The following is a 17,907-nucleotide window of genomic DNA, read 5'->3' on the forward strand; positions in this document are numbered from 1 at the left end:
TATTACATTCTAAGACATATTTCTATTTATATCTTATATATACAAGTGCCATGATAATGGCGATCTGCAACTGATCACTATTTCAATGCTTTATGCTTCAAAAAGGTTTCTGAATAGCTCGATCGAGTTTGATGACGGATTCAATGAAACATGATACCTGAAATTACAGCTTTTCATATTTGTACTTCTATTCATTATGATTCTTTTTTCCAACACCCTGTATACGGCTTGGTAAGCGGACCACAAGTTTGCTAACAAGCTCCATCCCATACATCAGAGTTTTGAAGGGCCAAAAATCTCGCTAGAAGGAATTTGAAAGAAAGATATAATTACAATTTTACGATGGAAATTATTAGCCATTTATTTTGTTAGCTATAATGCTGAACCGTGGCTTCGGGTAGGTGGGCCCTTTTAGATTCGCGGCTGCGTAAATTAGATTGCTAGTTCAAGTCTGTCGAATGTAATTACCGATTCCTTACTTGAAACTTGTGATCAGGTTCTTAATATTGTTAATAATTCATACCTAATATAAGGACAGCATGCTGTGAACAAGATTCTCTATTCAAGCACTCTCTATAGCTTATCGGATTATGCGCCCTGTCTTTTGAATCGGGGAATTTGCAAGCGTGTTGGGAGGCCATTCTGCTTGTTCAAATATTGCTGACAAATAAGAGTTATCAATTTTGCAAAGAAAAATGTCTATCTCATTAACTTTTGAAACCGCATATTATGTTTGCATGTTGATACCTCGGGGTATTTCAAAAATTTAAATGTCGCTTTGATGCCGGTGAGAAAACGATTAAAAAGTAACAAAGATTTGCCAAAATCAATTAGGAAAATTATCTTATTTTCAATTCTATCAATTTATGTCCTAAAATCATAAACATATCATACTTTTTTATATTAAAGGCCTTAACCTCAAATAAAAGATTGGCATATTTGAACTACCAAAAACTATCCTTATTTTTTTTCAACTTTATACATGTTAAACACGTGTTTTTCTTTTCTTTCATCTTGCATTTTTTTCTTATTTGAAGTATTAGTAGTTAATCAATTTGCTTGATATGTCTTTTTTCTTTTTTTTTTTTTACAAAAAAGATCCAATCAAAACTAGAATTTTTAATCATTTCTGGCATCAATGCATCGAAATAGCTATGCTTTTTTTGTTATAAATATTTACATTTTCCTGTGTCTGTTATAATGCTACAAATCGATTTTGTAATGTATAGTCTAATACATTTCAGCGATGAATTTGTAGCACTTAATCGTACAACTGCTGAGTATTGTATGAATATAAAAATTTATGAATTATTCTTTGAATATTTATAAGGTAATCAAATGCGGTCGGGAGTGATCAAATCTATCATAAAGTTCTTTGGAGTTTATTGGATTTGGTCACCATCCCCCTCCGTTATTTGATCATCTCTTGATGCTCAAAGAATGAATCTTTACTCCTTAAATCAATCTATTCAATTGCTTGTTTCAATCAACACATTAAAAAGTGTACTTTTTGCAAATTGTTGTTCGAATTGGTCTATTTTTTACGACAATCGTAATGAGTCGCAAAGTGAAGGGAAAGTTGTGCCTTGCATCACATACAATGTATGAGACACGCGTTCTTTAACTTTTCGTCACAAAAATACTTCATATGATTTGTGGCTTCCGACATGATCGGTACACTACCTCTTCAGTTTACTCTGAATTCCTACAAAACCTCGCTGATTTCACCTCTTACTGGATAAAAATCCGACGAAACAGCGAATCATTGTAGACATATGATTTAGGGGGAGATCTTTGAGTCAACCTCCTGCACAAAATGAAGTCACCTCAAAAATTTCTCCTCAGTTGCTACCAATAAATACAATCAATGGGTTTCATCGGATCGTTCCACGCATTCTTCAGCGACAAGTCACCTACCCATAAAATAGGTTTAACAGACCGACAAATGCGTCCACTTATGCAATTAGTCAACTTTTAAAGATATATTGATTTGATGTGTAGATATTTCTTTTTATTTTTAAACTGTTAATTGTTGTTGTTGTTTTTTTTTTTTGGTGTATGCTTTGTTCCGTCAGCACTGACTAAAACCTTTTTCTGAGTCAAGGTTAAAATACCCACGCCGTCTAACTTCCTCTATTGCGTCTTGCACCCAGAGTAGTCATTCGTGAGGTTTTTGTGTTTTCCCTCGTCATAATTTATACTTGGAAATCGACACTATAAAGACATCTGCTTTCTATAAGGATATGACTTCATGGATTGATCAAAGAGTCCCATGTAATTGTGTATACATGATAATAAAGGTGTCAATCGCTCGCTTCCTCATTGCGAAGGTCGTTTGCAATTGCTATCACCTATGAAAAGTTAACTCCTTAAATATGCTTTTGGTTTGCTCTGTATTCGAACGATGTCGAACTTTCACCTATTAGATTAATAATAGATAGAATTGTCTGAAATGTTAAGAATGATCTCCTGTGAAATTTTAATATCCTATTCGGGTGTTGTTTTGTGTTTAAATGACGGTTGGTTTTTTTTTTATTTTGGTTACATCATAATTCAGGGTTAGGTGAACGTTTCTGAGCTCTTGTACATTTACATGCACATTAAAAATTATCAACATCGTGAATTATGAAAATTACAATGCTTTTAGCTGTAGTTTCAACTCGAACAATTATGTCAAGGTGGGACGAAACTTCCTTCGCCAAAGAACGGTAGTTTTAACACGGTGACCTATTTGTGAAAAATCCACTTACGAACTATCTTTGGTAACTAACCTACATTTTGTGATAGTCAAGACAGAACTTGGTCAGATGCGCCGTCTTAGCTATAAATTAGGAGTTTGTATTATATGAACAATGCACCTTGCGAAGCTGCACATTCAGTAAAAGTGCCTTTGGTTCCAAAACCAAAAATGGTGCTTTTGATATCCTGTATAGCATCTTTTGCCCCATAGACATGTTCACTTTATGTGCATTTTGGATATGACATCGAAAATGCATGTCCTTGCCAATGCCGTTTGACATTGCGTTACACGGTCTTGTCTTTAAAACTCGGTCGCACTTATGAAGTTTTTTAAAAGGCTCTGAAGTAAGCCTAAGAAATGGTATAATTTCTAAGGCTTGACGTTTTGTACTGTTAATTTTTACTATTTCGATAATAACTTTGAACAGAACAATTAAATTTTTCATAGGACTAATTGGCAGGGGAATCACGGTAGTAGATATCTGTCCGTACCCCCCCCCCCCCCCCCTCCGTCTTAATGATAGTAATTGCATGTGTCGTTAGACAAAAGAGTTCTTTAAAGACCGTATCAACTCAATGCTGTAATACGATGATACATTGTAGTATCTTCTTGATCAACAAATATTCCTCGAAAAATGAGCCATCGTGAATATCATTAAGTGGTTATCAATATATAATTCAATACCAAGATACACGTACAATGTATAGCTGTAGATTGAAAACTCCGAAAGTGAGGGTGGGGGCGGGGGCGTTCATAGTTATGATGAAAAATAGTTTCAATTTGTTATATATAAATTTCCTGTAAACCACCATGAAATGAGTTAGCATTTGGTTTAATATTCCTGTCAAGTATATTTTTATTTATTACCGAGAAAATAAGAATTTTAAAGCCTTTGTTACTTCATACACTAAAACACACACTGTTCTGATTTTTGGCCTCGATCGGTTTGATGAGCATACCTTTGGGGTTCGATTAATAGAATGATAATGAAAAGCATGTTCAAAACTACACATACCAACCGTAATGCTCAGGTTGGGCAAAGTTCTCTGACTCAACCGGTTTCTAAATGACTAATTGATCATGCTCTGAGAATGCATTTGGTGAATATCTAAATAAATACTGCTTTCAAATTGTTTCAAAATGACCATGTTATATAGATGAGCAAATTTTCAGAAGAATGAAGTCATACTATCGCACTAAATGGTACAATTATGTAGAATCAATCTATTCTATTTTAGTTTTATAAGTATAAGTAGGTGATCGATATACCTCATCTCAATGCACCGTTTTGGTATTATTATCAAAGCATTCTCCACTCCGGACATCCATACGTGCACGTATCGTATTTTAGAATATTTGATTTTTAACAAAACGTTTGACGTCATCATTATGTGTCGATTTCATGTAAAGAATAGTGATTGGTCAGACTATATTTTTTTTTTTTAAATAAACGGTTGAAGGATCTTAATTAAATATTGATTAATAAGCAAATATTGCAAAAATGGAAAACGGAACTCCCAAATTAGCTTCAGTTACTCCTAAAGAATCCGATCGACCTCGTTTTTAGCACGTTGTGAAGGGGAAAATAAGATGCCCCACAATTTTATGAATGAATGGAAAAGACCGATGAGAAAAAACGCCAAAAAAGTCAACATGGCTATTATCTTTCGATCAATTACATGGTTAGGTTGTACGTCGTTCCTCTAAACCATCAAAGGAGCAGCAATTGTATCGATTTAGTCTTCTCAAATTGACGTTAAACTGTTAATCTGCTCTTGTTCAATCATTTCCTGAAACTTGTCAATGAAGAAGCTGTAACGTTGACGCGCGGATTAACTATCAGAGAATCGAACTTTTAACGATTGTTTCCCAGCAACGTTGGATGGAAAAAGGGAAGAAGGCGGGGGGTTTGGGAAGTATTTCTGAGTGGTGTGGCGTAGAAGCCGAATGACCCCCACAGTTTCAAATCTTCCAGGAAACCCCCTTTTATATTGCGACTGTGGGGATGGGATTTACAGTTTAAGGGTTAAGAAACAACTCACTTCCGGGGAAAATTTACAGGTGCAGTTATTTCGATAGATAACGTTGATCAATGGAGGAATATGCAGTGGGCGCATATGTCCTCGAACTCAAACAAATAACAATTCATACTTGAAACAATAACTTGAAAACAATGTTCATAAATATTTAATGAATAAAATCGAGCATCTATCGCCTTTTACTCGATAAACGTAAAAACAATATATTGACAAAGACTAGCTGCATATCATGTTTATTTTTCGGGGGAGGGATAGATTCCGATAGAGTTTCAAGGAAAAAAAACACCGGCCTTTTTTCTTTCTATACAGTTCGATCTTTTGTTGCCCATATACTCCCACTAAACTTCTTCAAATCGATTCTAATTACAATTCTTCTAATTGATGAATGCGAACTGTAGTCGACTTTAAGCCTAATGTTCATCGAAATCCTTTTTGTTTTCATTGATAAAGGCACGTATACATTCTAAAGAAGAATTTTAAAAATGCTTATAAAAAAAGTGAAAAATGATAGTATAATTCAACAAGGTTTGTTATTGTTGTTAGGCAATATAAACACCTTTTTTTTTTTTTAACTTTGATCTATTTTTCATCAGTGTCAACTTTAAAATAAAGAAATATAATACCTTTGAACTTGCCTCATATATAGACAGAAATTGACAACAGATTAAACACAAACAAATAAACATACGGTTCCCAACAAAACCGGAAGAAGATATGAGCAAACGTTCTATATTCTTACCCCTTAAGATTATTTCATTATTTTTATAAAAAGAAAGAGAAAATCTCACGTGCTTATTGTGCGGTAAGAATCTTTTGTTTCGAAACTGTGTTAGTCATATCCCGAGTCTTTCACCATTTAAACACCTTTTTAGGTTCGATTTATTTTTATTGCAAGTTATTTTTTTTAAATGAAATTTATTCCTTTTGTATCATAAGTTACAAGGAAGAGCGATACAAATCATCTTGTTTGTACTATTGGGATTCCTTTTCTTATATAAATGAACATGACGTTCTTAAGCGTGCTAATACTAACCAATTTAATTTCACAAATAATCGAAACGCTCTTGTAAATGTATATTTTATGTATATTCGTTTCCAGATGCATCGTCTTGATACTGTAGATTTCATGTAATATTTCACATTTCTGGCGTCATCTAAACGTTTTGCGACAAGAGGTGTCGTTATTGCTCAGTAACATGACAGGGGGAGACAGATCGCAGTCATCCTTGCTATCTATGCTACTCCGGCACCGCGTGGAATGCCATGAATTCTTTGTGCAAAACTTTTACACAGACCTCAGGTTTGAGAGAGAGAGAGAGAGAGAGAGAGAGAGAGAGAGAGAGAGAGAGAGAGAGAGAGAGAGTAACGCTTCAATAGTGGTGTCTGATAATCTTTTGACCCTTTTTTCTACTGAATACACCTCCATTTCCGAATAAGAATACGCAAATATGAAAACATTTCCTGTTTGACCTATCCATATCGGTAGTCAGCTTCCGGTATCTACTTGGTTTTAAAGATGGGTCGACTATCTCAGGTAAAAAAAAAAAAATCTTAAGATAAGGTTGTATATGAAGTATCAGGTAACAATTGATCAAGAAAAGCTAGCCGTATGATCTATTTGAGATCCGGAATAAGGCTTGTTATCGAGTTAGCGAGAAACGTCGGTAGTTGTCAGAAACTTTATATTTACACCTATCGAATGGTTGTCCAAAAGATGTTTGTAAGTGTATATTAACATTGTTTGGAATAAATCTTTAAGTGGGTTACATTGATAAGTGATCCATCCGTCTTCTGATTTCTGATGGGAAAAGACACCTATAGACTATTTCTGTGTATTACAGGGCATTTCTAGGTATTTCGGGGATTTTCATTCACTTGCCCCGTCTGTGTCAACAATTAAAGTACATCTTTAAATTAGCTCTCAAGATCGGCCTTTCAAGATCTCAAAACTACTGAAAGGTGATAAACCAAAATATTGACATTTAGACACTGATTTCAACAATAAATCTTATTTGATAGTGGATAAAAATGGGTACAAATATGAATGACACCGCATTAGGAAGTGAAAGTTTATTTATTTTAGCTCTGAGCTCAATGGCTGAAGTGTTTATCATATTGAGACCTAGTCCGATTCTGTCCGATTTGATGTTTGGGCTCCAACCAAGGAAAAACGTCATTACCACCTCAAGATGAATTAAGTTATGTATATCAGATGAAGCTCTTATGACCACAACAAAAAAAGAGCGCCATCATTATGTTTAATCACAAGGCCAGGTCGCGAAAAGGTGTTTCAGAAGAAATCGGGATTACACAAACTGAAATCAACCCACATGCTTCCGATTTATCAGAATATTTTGTCAACCATGTTAATTTGGGTTTCCATTGATATTATACTCTCCTTTTTTTCTGTTTGCTTTCTAAATACATGAATGTTTAAACGGAAATGAAGTGTGTACATTTACGGTTATGAGTAGTAAATCTTATAAAAGAAAAAAATCTATTTTTTAAATACTACCTATGTACAAAAGACGCATTAAATAATGGGGAGATTTAAATGTCTGATTTAAGTAGTAAACGAGAAGTCATTTACGCAGGTATCTGACTTGATCCGTGTAATCGAGTTGGTGGTTTCTCTCTCTCTCTCTCTCTCTCTCTCTCTCTCTCTCTCTCTCTCTCTCTCTCTGTTGTTCAAAAGCGACTTTATCGTTCTATAATTCTATAAAAATCAAAACATTTTGAGCATCTCTATTTTTATTTTCAATAAACAATGCAATAAAGTACTAATTAACAAGATAATTAGATGCAAATTAGTACTCTTCGTCAACCACTTCACGCTTGTTAACATGTGCCATTACAAAAAAAAATTCAAATGGACCGTAAAATCAGAGAAAAGATAAATTTCAGAAAAATAACAATTGAAACTCTAACTTACATTAAAGTAAACTAAAAGTACAGGGTCCTATATCTAGATAATCGCTTTGTTTGTTACATGGATGACCTTATATTTAGTTACATACATGCAACATTGCAGGTGAGTAAACAGAAACATATAATATTTCATTTTGTTTTCCTTTATTAGATTAAAAATTCTCAATGTCTCAGAATATGTATTTTCAATTTACAATTAACAAATTGGTACATTTCTTATATTGTTTATTTTGAATTTACACCCTCGCAGTCAATATAAAACTTTCAATATGACATTGTAGTTTCGGTATCGTTTCTGGGTCTTTTGATTACCTTTATTATCCTTAAAATTTAATTCTGATCAATTATTAAACAACAAACTCTATTGCCTTGTATGTGCAACTAATTCATATCTTTATTTGTAATAATATAATGTATTTTTAAATATTCAAATCGGAAATGTACGTAAAAAGAGATGATGCATGTTAAAATGATAACATACTATTTTTCTATAACCTTTTTCCATGAAACGTCACTTTGACTCTTACATAACAAGGATTTAGTGAACATAAAAAATATTACATTCATATCGTACCATTGTTCTCATACTACATTGTATTTAATATAGTTCAAAAAAAATAAAGACAGCTTTACGTTCTTTTTTGTTCATACTTGCTCTCATGTACATGTATATATGATTACATGTACCGTATATGTAGCGTAGCGTCGCATAGCATGTAGCAAGGCTTCACGAAACAATTCGGCGCATGTAATCGTTGACATTTTCCTCGTGTCTGGCCTCCCGAATTGTCTCTGTGAAGGTGAACTAGATTCTGCTGCAATGACTCCTTCATGGCATATGCCCAGAGAGACAATCTGTAACAACTTATGTCTCCTGATTACTAATTCTTATTGTTGGGGTTAGTTGTTTGTTTATTTGCTTGCATTTTTTTTAATGCCGTTGTTGGTGTTGATGTTTTAATTAGGAAAAATCTTGTGTAGAATGGAATAATTTCAAACAAGAAAAAAGTGTGTGGTGGTTTTTTTAATCGCATCATTCAAAAGGCAAAAGTATTTTTATCCAAGTAAAGGTAAGCTAAATTTTTTATTTACTTTTCGTTCAAATTTGGTCTAGATTTGTGTGAAAGCTGACAAATCGTGTTTTTTTCCTAAATCTTTTCTTGTAAAATAAATAAAAAGCAGACCACAAAACTAAACTTGGCACGCGGTGTGGGGGAATTTCCAATTCCGTCACGGCTGTCCAGGCGTCTGGTCCCCTGCAGGAGTCAGGGCTATGACATTTTCACATATTGAATTCCGCAGAAATGCAGAGGCGCATGCATAGATAGAATTCATTTTGTAAATGGGAAGTTAAAAATATCCTTTAAGTATGCTTTGCCGACACTGACACTTTAACTCTACGAGGGGGGACTTTCCAAGCGGTCCAAAGAAAATGGTATAAGGTGGTTGTTCAAAGGTAGTAAATCGACTAAATATCCGGTATTCTATGCGCGTCAGGAACAATTATCTGTAAAAATTAACCCCGTTTGCAATTAAGACCATCATTTGTAACAGTAACGTGGGAATTTCTAATATCCGTTTACTTTGGGTTTTTTCTGTATGTTATAATTTTTGTTTCACCGATATTGACTTTTACTCCTAGAAGTTGGGATGCACAACATCCACGCACGTAACATTGCTCTACAATATATAGGAAATTTGAGGGACCCCCAACGAGTCTTGGAATATGAAAAGCACAAAAATCTCTGATTGGTCTTAATTTGCCAGAAACGAGAAGAAACGGCAATTCCGGAACTCCTGTTTGTATCACGTACCCTTCGCCGGGGGATACTGTGGCGAAACAATCACCTTAAAATCAATGTAAACTCGGGCTAGTTACGCCAGCGATCGGCGGGAAATCGTAGACTTGACGTCAGCAGCCGGGAGTTGTAATCTTTCGGTAATTATTATATAAAATATTAAACTTCCACTACGTAAAATTTGAAGTATTCCAAAGTTTGTCGGGTCCTTCAGATTCCACGGCTTCTTAGGAATCCAGCAATTGCATTGATTAGATCGGGAGAGTGTTAACACCGTGTCGAACAATTAGCATATTTGAGGCGTTTTATCTTGGCATATGGGGTGGCTATTAAAATGAATTGAATTGCTCCTCAAACTCGGGTTGGTTGCCCCACCGTGTTTGTTTCCATTTCTTGTGACGTCAAAGTCCGTACTTTAGCCAGAATATATTACAACACGAAAGATTTAAACAACATGGGATTTCGCGAGACTTCCTTCTCCCGCCAAAAAAAAAATGTGACATGGGATCACGTGATCATGCAAACTATGCACAGGGAGTAGGGTGATTTCCGGTAACAGGTTTAAAGGCCCTAAAAAGATTACCTGTAATGTTTGAATAGGGTTTATCACTCTGATATGATTGATGCATCCTTGTTTGAATGGAATGCAAGGTTGAACAGTCGCAGACAGTCTAAAAAGAGAATTCAAGATCATAAATTTGTTTCTTTGCTGACATGGCATTTTATTCACAATGGACGGCTCTCACACCTACACCATTGGTTTCTAAATACGCTCATCAGATGCTAATGTTGCAAAAAGTATTGTTAATTAATTTTTTTACAAGATTCCAATTAATAAACCGTATAGAAGGAAAAAATGACTACCAAAAAAGGGGACTTGTGTAATATACATGTATTTATGGCAAAAGAATGCATGCAGGTGTATGCGTAGTTTTAATTTCGTACCATAAAATCTATTTTGAATTGCAGACATATAGACAAAAAAAAAAACCTCGAACTTCAATTGAAACATTTTTGCATTTCATATACTCTTGCAAGCTGCATTTTTAACCTTGGATATTGGTTTTGTTTTACATAACAATATTGCATTTATGTGTTGCATTTATGCGTCAATACACGTGATGGGTTTTTTCTTTGCATGAATTTCTATGCATATAAATATTGATTAAATTCAGATAAACTTTTGAACTAGGATCTGATACTCCTCATAAACAGAATGAAATCAACACAAATATAGCAGCCTTTGTTAAAGAACAAAGGTGTCTTTTCTTTTCCTCCCTGTTCTCTGCACCCACGCTAATTCTGCATGCAATCGGCAATGGAACTTTTACATCTATGACTTTATGAGTTATACTACAAGGGGACCCGGCAGTTCGGTACCGTAGAGCCAACCTTTGTTATTCTCTTATTATGACCTCAAAAAAATAGGAGGAAACGAACAATATCAGTCGCATCTAGAAAATTAGTGTATGCACAATTGCTAACAGGGGGTCTCTGAATGGAGTTCGTGAAGTTTTTTGGTTGTTTGCTGTGTTTTTTTTGTCGATTGAGCATACCGTGAGAAAAAAGAAAATCACTTTCATTCAAAACTTCGTTGAAAAAAGTCGATGGAATTGTAAATGTGAAAGGCGAGTGCCTCCCCCTACTGACTGTGACAATTAGCAGAATAGTTTAGGGGAAAAAAATGAAGCCCTACCCCTAAAGTAATGACGTAGACCGGGGAGGGTGCCCGAGCTGTCTAGTCTACAGATTGCCTACACTGACGTTTTTCTACGTCACTTTCAAAATTTTGAATAATGAGATTTATTAGCCCCAATAATTGCCTACTGGCAGGGGTTATAATTAAAATGCACACAATTGCACTGTTGCGGATTCTTTTCCTTTGTTAAGTAGGTGGAAATAAGCATAAATATGTAATCTGGAATCATGTCTTGATTTTAACAAGCAAGCATTTTAGATTTTTTTTCTGAAATTATGCATATGAATTTTGGAGGTTATTTAATAGTAAAATTATGAAGCGCTTTTGTCTTTCTCAAAATGAATATTATTTGGTTGAAATATATCACAGATTCTCAAACGGGAAATTTCTAAATGTAATGCTGGTGTAGCGAGTGTTTAAATATTTGCCAATCCAAACGCTTAAATTTTAATCAGTTGACTTTTTCCGTATCATATTTCGATGTACATTTGGATAATCATGATTTTCATAAACTTAACTAGATAAATAAAAGAATAAATTCGTTAACTTTAACGTGTCACACAGCAATGATACAACAAAATGCAAAAGAAGTAATTTCTGTTAAAGAAGAAAACATTATACATGAGTTTTCAGCGTTACCTGAAAACGAACAATTTACAACTTATTGTATGCAAAAGCGTTTGCAAAACTTTAACTGTTTCTCAATGAATTGTAAAAATAGAAATACGACATAGATATCACACTCTACTGCTCAAGGCCAAGGGCGTCAAATGAATTACAACCAGCCGACAATTACCGTATAAAGACATTACGATTAGCCCATCATTCTACGGTTTTACTCGAGTGGTTGTGAGAGAATGCCGATTGATGTTACTTTGTTACTTAGATCAAGATTTCGCCGTCATTACCATATCGATTTCAACAACAACACGTCATCCGATGACTTCGGCTGTTTACGGATATAATCGGTATTGTCCGTCATTGGTCGGAGGGAAACGAATCACTCGAGATCGTTGTTTGCAATCAGATCGGAATTTGTTGTACGCGTCATGTAGCTCTTTGCGTAAGTGGCCTATCCACTTACTGCGAAAGAGCGACACTGATTGACAGAAAACTTGAAAAATTTAAGTTAATTTTTAAAAAGCAAACAAATAAACTAACAAATAACGTGTAAATAAAGGTAAGCAGCTGTCAATGCATGCGATGTTGGAATGTAAGATGTGTTACAAGTATAATTAATAAAAAAAAAAAAACCCATTATTAATGTTTACAGCCTGGCATTTAATTAGTCTCATATTTAATGCGCAAAAGAATTGTTCCATTTTCATGAATGAATCGGTTAAAAGATTCAATATACACATTGAGTTTTTTTTAAGAGTAAACTGGTTTTTAAAACCAAGTTGATTTTGATGAATGGCTCCTTACACAATTAGCTTATTTTACACACATCAAATAGCCTCAAACCTTAAAAAATGACATACTATCATATGGCATATGAAAAAAATAATGTGTTGATAGTTTTGAAAAAAAAATAATTACATTGTTTCTATATGACCACAAACCACTTTGACAGAATTCGAGAATGAATCACAAGACCAGCGTCTCTGTATATAATTCTCTTCATTACATGTCTGTGGTTTTATTGATGAAACCTTTCACATGATTTATAAAGTGTGTTTGTGTATTTTCACGTTTTCCGTTCCTACCATGCACGCATTTTTTCTTCTTTGAATGATCAATGATCAAGCATGGTTTCTAATGTCGTAATGTCTTCATATGGTAAAAAAAAATCGATTAAGCAAGATCAATGTACCAATATATATGTTATAGCTATAGTATAATAATGTTATGTACGTTTTTTTTTTTCGTATGGAGTTAGTTAACGAAAAGTAAAAAAAAAAAGAATTAAACTATTACCGCCTCTCTCTGTCTTGTGTACTTTTGCCATTGAAATTGAAATTTTCTCCTTGCTCTTTGTTGTACACTATCATTTTTTGGTCGGCGTTTCGAGAAACAATGTAGGCTAGTAAATAACTGGCGAGTGAAATAAAGTGAATTAGCAAAGAAAGAAACTTGGCCCTAGGAAATGGGTCAAACTTTGGCCAGGTTAGGTTTTATTTTGTCTGGTTAGCTGACCGATATCGTATTCCTAATCAATGGTTAAAGCACTGTCTAAATGTTAGCCAATGTATGACGCTTCGGCGTCAATTAAATACTTGAGTTTTCTGTTACCTTGCAAGGTGATCAAAACGGTTACGCTATGCAGACTACTTCTCCATCTTGGCATTTCCGAGAAGTCAATTGCTTGATAAACGTTGTCTTGTTAAATGACGTCAGAGCGATTGTTCATACCCAGGTCGCATTGCTCTTCTCTAGGGGAGATAATACCATTTGGCGGCATTTCGTAATTTTTCAGACCAATCTTACTGTATGCAGGAGTTAAGGAATCATGGTGACCTGTGATGATGGAAATAAAATCAGCGATTTTTAAAAAAAAATATTATTTATTAATTAATCTTTTTTTTTTTTATTATCATTTTTTTAAATGAGCGTCAATTTGTTTTTAAGAAAAATTTAATGCAAAAGAATTTTTAACACATTCAAGTTCGTGAAACGTTTAAATGTTAAGATTACTGTAACATTATTATTTTGATTTTTGCTGTTAAAAATAATAATTTAATTTATGATCATTTATACGTGTAATAAAGAAATATAACCCTAAGTAATCATCAACCTATTTTGAATAATTGTGTATTCTTTCTATTACAGCTGTATTTTGTCATATCATTTTATCTTTATCTTTATAGAGAAATATTTATTGTAAATTCTAAAAATGAAACAACATAAATTGAAAAAAAGTTGAGTATCCATAAACAAAACTTAATTTTTTTCCTTTGCAAAAGTATATAATCAAAATCGCTATTAATATTTCTAATTTCAACGAGAAAAAAATCCTATTAATATCTCTTCAATGCAATTTTCTCAACATTTTAAAAGAACACAAGAAAGGAATTGCACCTTAAGCAATGTCAAGGTTACATGGTAAATATTAACAGATTCCCTCTTTGAATTTGAATTCTTGATGTGACCAAAATAAGACTTTGATTGTGTACATAACGAATAAAGAGAATATAAGGTGTGTTGTACGTAAATTTGTTCTAACAAAGACATATTTCATTTCATATCTGTCTAATTTGCAAGCTGGTGTCAAAGATTCAATATTCATTTTCATTTTTTCATTCTCAATATGCCTTTATTTTTTTGCATTCATTTCAATCAAGAGCGATGCATTTAGAGTAATATGTAATTATACATTCAAAAGTGCACGTCAAATCTTTTATGCCTATGATTTTTTTTCTTCCACTGGTATTTATGAAAGGTTTATTTAAACATCGAATTTTTTCGCAAATAGTATGATAAATTACACAATATAAACAAAGAAATTCCAAAGAATGGTTATTAAAGTAAATTTTCACGCCCAAATTTGAGCTAATTTTAACTTTAACGAGAAAATTGAAACAAATTTACAGACAGTTAGGCTCAAGACACAAGTTTAGCACATTTTTTTTTACAAGTTGGAATTCACTGGAGTTAGAATCAAGCTTCTGACGTTAGAAATCGTTTGAAGTGCAAATTTTTCAAATAACTCATGAAAAGTTTGAAATTATCAGCATTAATTGAATTGATTAAAACTAGCAGTGCTCTCCCTTTGTTCGTGGCTGCATCTCGTGGTATCCTACGTTAGTAATCAATATGATGATGTATACAATGATACACTTCCTTTCGACCTCTCACGGAGTCGTCAATTTCCGAGCAACGTCTCTTATAATAACATTCGCACGCGATCATTAATCTTCGTCATAGATCGGTATTTTCCGTAGATCAGTAAGTATTTCCGAGAGTCTGTGTATGGATTTGAGTCACAGCGGAGCGGCCTTGAACGAATAGAACTATACATAAACATAGTGATACGACAAAATATATTTACTCCGAGCCAATCAGTATTTTTGAATGTATTAACTTGAAGCAGAACTTCATGACTAAATGAATTCCATTAATTGGCCACCGTCCAATTAATGTCAGATATCAGCGACTAATTTTAGACATGTATTGAAACTTGTTGTGTTGGAAAGGAAATTTAACTAGCTTGTTAAATTTTGCTTTTAATTGATTTGCAATTAATCTTTTCCTCGATCTAAGAACCATGAAACTGAAATTATCAGAATGAGATCGAGAGTTGGCATGTTGTCATTTTATTTGTTTTTCCGGTTTTCTAAAACGGTCAAGTATTTACTATGTATATACAAATAATCAAGTATATATATATATATATATATTTCTGTGTCTCCTGTCCGAAATATCTACATTGCAAAGAAAGAATCTTTGCAGCTATACAATAAATGTTTACTTTCAAATAAGTGATTAATGGAATGAAAATGAATTAAATCATAATACCTCAATACTCAACATGTGTTGATAAATTAAGGGAAAAAAACCCTTTTTTTCAAGTTCATTTTTAAAGTTGGTTGAAAAAAAATATTTTGAGAGTGAAAACAAATGTTCATATTCAATTTTGTCTTTTCATTAAACATTAAATTCAACGTGGCTGTCCTGCAATTTTTTTTTTAGTATTTTTTAAACATCAGATTAAAAAATAGTTCATCTACAAGGTATATCTAATGTAAAATCAAAATTCTTAATAAAAGAGAATGCTAGTAAATTTAACGGTGTTCGTTCGACAATTATGACTATTGTAGTAAATTTTTGTGAATTGAAAATTTATTATATGAATCAATGATATTTCCTTAGTACACAATTTCAATTTTATAAACCCCCCCAAAAAATGGATAGCTACTCATCCTTCAAATATATTCTTCCCATCTGTCTAATAAATTTTAAGTGCACCGTGATTTTGGATTAAAAAAAAAATAAGAAGCGGCATCTGTACTCTAGTCGCAGACCGCTGTGTGACCACATTGGGTACACATGACGTCATTGCCAGCGCACACCATCGTTCCACCGTTCCGTGGGGTTGAAATCATCAAAGAGACTTCCACACCGCGGGTCTCGGACAATCTGTTACATTGTGCTATTACGTGCATTTAATCGATGACTAAAAAAATCTTTTAACTGCTACTACGACCAAACGATAGAGTGAAAGAAAGAATTAAAGAAATTACACTCATACACAATAAAAAGATTCTGTTGATAAGTTTACTACATCGCTAATCGTCGATATAGCTCGTTTATCGCAGAAAAGAAAACAATATAGGGAGGGAGGATTTAACAAGAAACCCTTGTGTTGTGCTTGATTGCTGTGGGGGTCACTATGAGAGAGGGGAAGGGTAGGATTACACTATAAAGGCGGGGGTGGTGTATTAGTAATACTAACGGTTTATTGGTGTGATTTGTTTTTATTTTCCCTCCTGAATCAGCGAGGCACAGATAAAAAAATTGATGAAAAAAAAGCCTTGAGATATGAACCCCCGCAAATAAAACTCTGCGTGATTTCATTGGGGGAAAAGTAATTGCGGAAAAAACATAGTGAGTGAGTGAATGAATGAATGGGAAACTGAAATGCGGAAATTGTGTGTACTGTGTTTATGAATGAAATTGTTGTTGATACAGCCTCAAGTTCTATTGACGCTTTCTTCTGATGTGTTTCAAATTGTTTTATAAATTAAAAAAAAAAATACTAATACACACATATACACAAGGGAATAACACGTGGTTCAAATAAACGATCACGATTAATGCCAATGTTTGATGTAATATATACATACATATATAAACACAGGTAAAAACAAAAATACACAGGTAAAAATGGGACAGGCTTAAACGTCTACATGTGCTTGACCCCAATAGAGTTTTCCTTGTTCTCGCTCCTGGGGGGTTGTCTGGAGGGTAAAATTCACACCGTGAGGCTTTGCGGGAGGGAAGAATGAGGGAGAGAAAGAGTGAAAGTTATACACTTCTCCTCGAGACTCCTTCTGATAAAAGTACATCGATTTGCAGGTGATATATCCCCGGAACAACGATATTGTACGAACAATCATTAGGAGCCAAGATCAATTCAGAAATAAATCTAAGGCATCCGATTTGTTCGGTTATTTCTGATTTCTTCATGTCGCAAACCCCCAGTTTTGCAAGTGCCATTTTGGAAGTAAGAAATTTGAAGAGAGGGGATTAATTTTTTTTAAAAACCCTTGCAAACAAACATCTGAATATACAGCATCGCCTTCTTCGTAAATTCCCTATCTTCGCCTCGTTATTGTGGAAATAAAGAACTTCCGAATTAAATCAGTTTCCCTCTATTGACAAACTCATTAAGCGCTCGTAGCGAATGAAAATTTGTACGTCCTTGAATATTTTCACTCGCTCGTGCAATATAGAAAAAAAGTTTACTTTTCGCAACATAATTTTTATTTATAAACATGATGTACAAATAAAAATAAATCAATAGGGATTTTTCAACACAGGGTAAGTATATATGTTAAACATCTTGTATCTTGTATACTATAATCGATTAAAGCCCAGTGCAAATTTGGACGACAAAGTGTTTAGAGGAATTTTAAACAACAAATCAATCAGGTAGAGCTATTATCGCCTCTAATTTCTAAAAACATATTCCTACATAAATTCTACGTTAAAAACGTACCAAACACGCTTAAAAAATATTTAAACAGAAAAGCATTCCATATT

Source organism: Magallana gigas, chromosome 4 (assembly GCF_963853765.1).
Source record: "Magallana gigas chromosome 4, xbMagGiga1.1, whole genome shotgun sequence".
In the NCBI taxonomy this organism is placed as follows: Eukaryota; Metazoa; Mollusca; class Bivalvia; order Ostreida; family Ostreidae; genus Magallana; species Magallana gigas.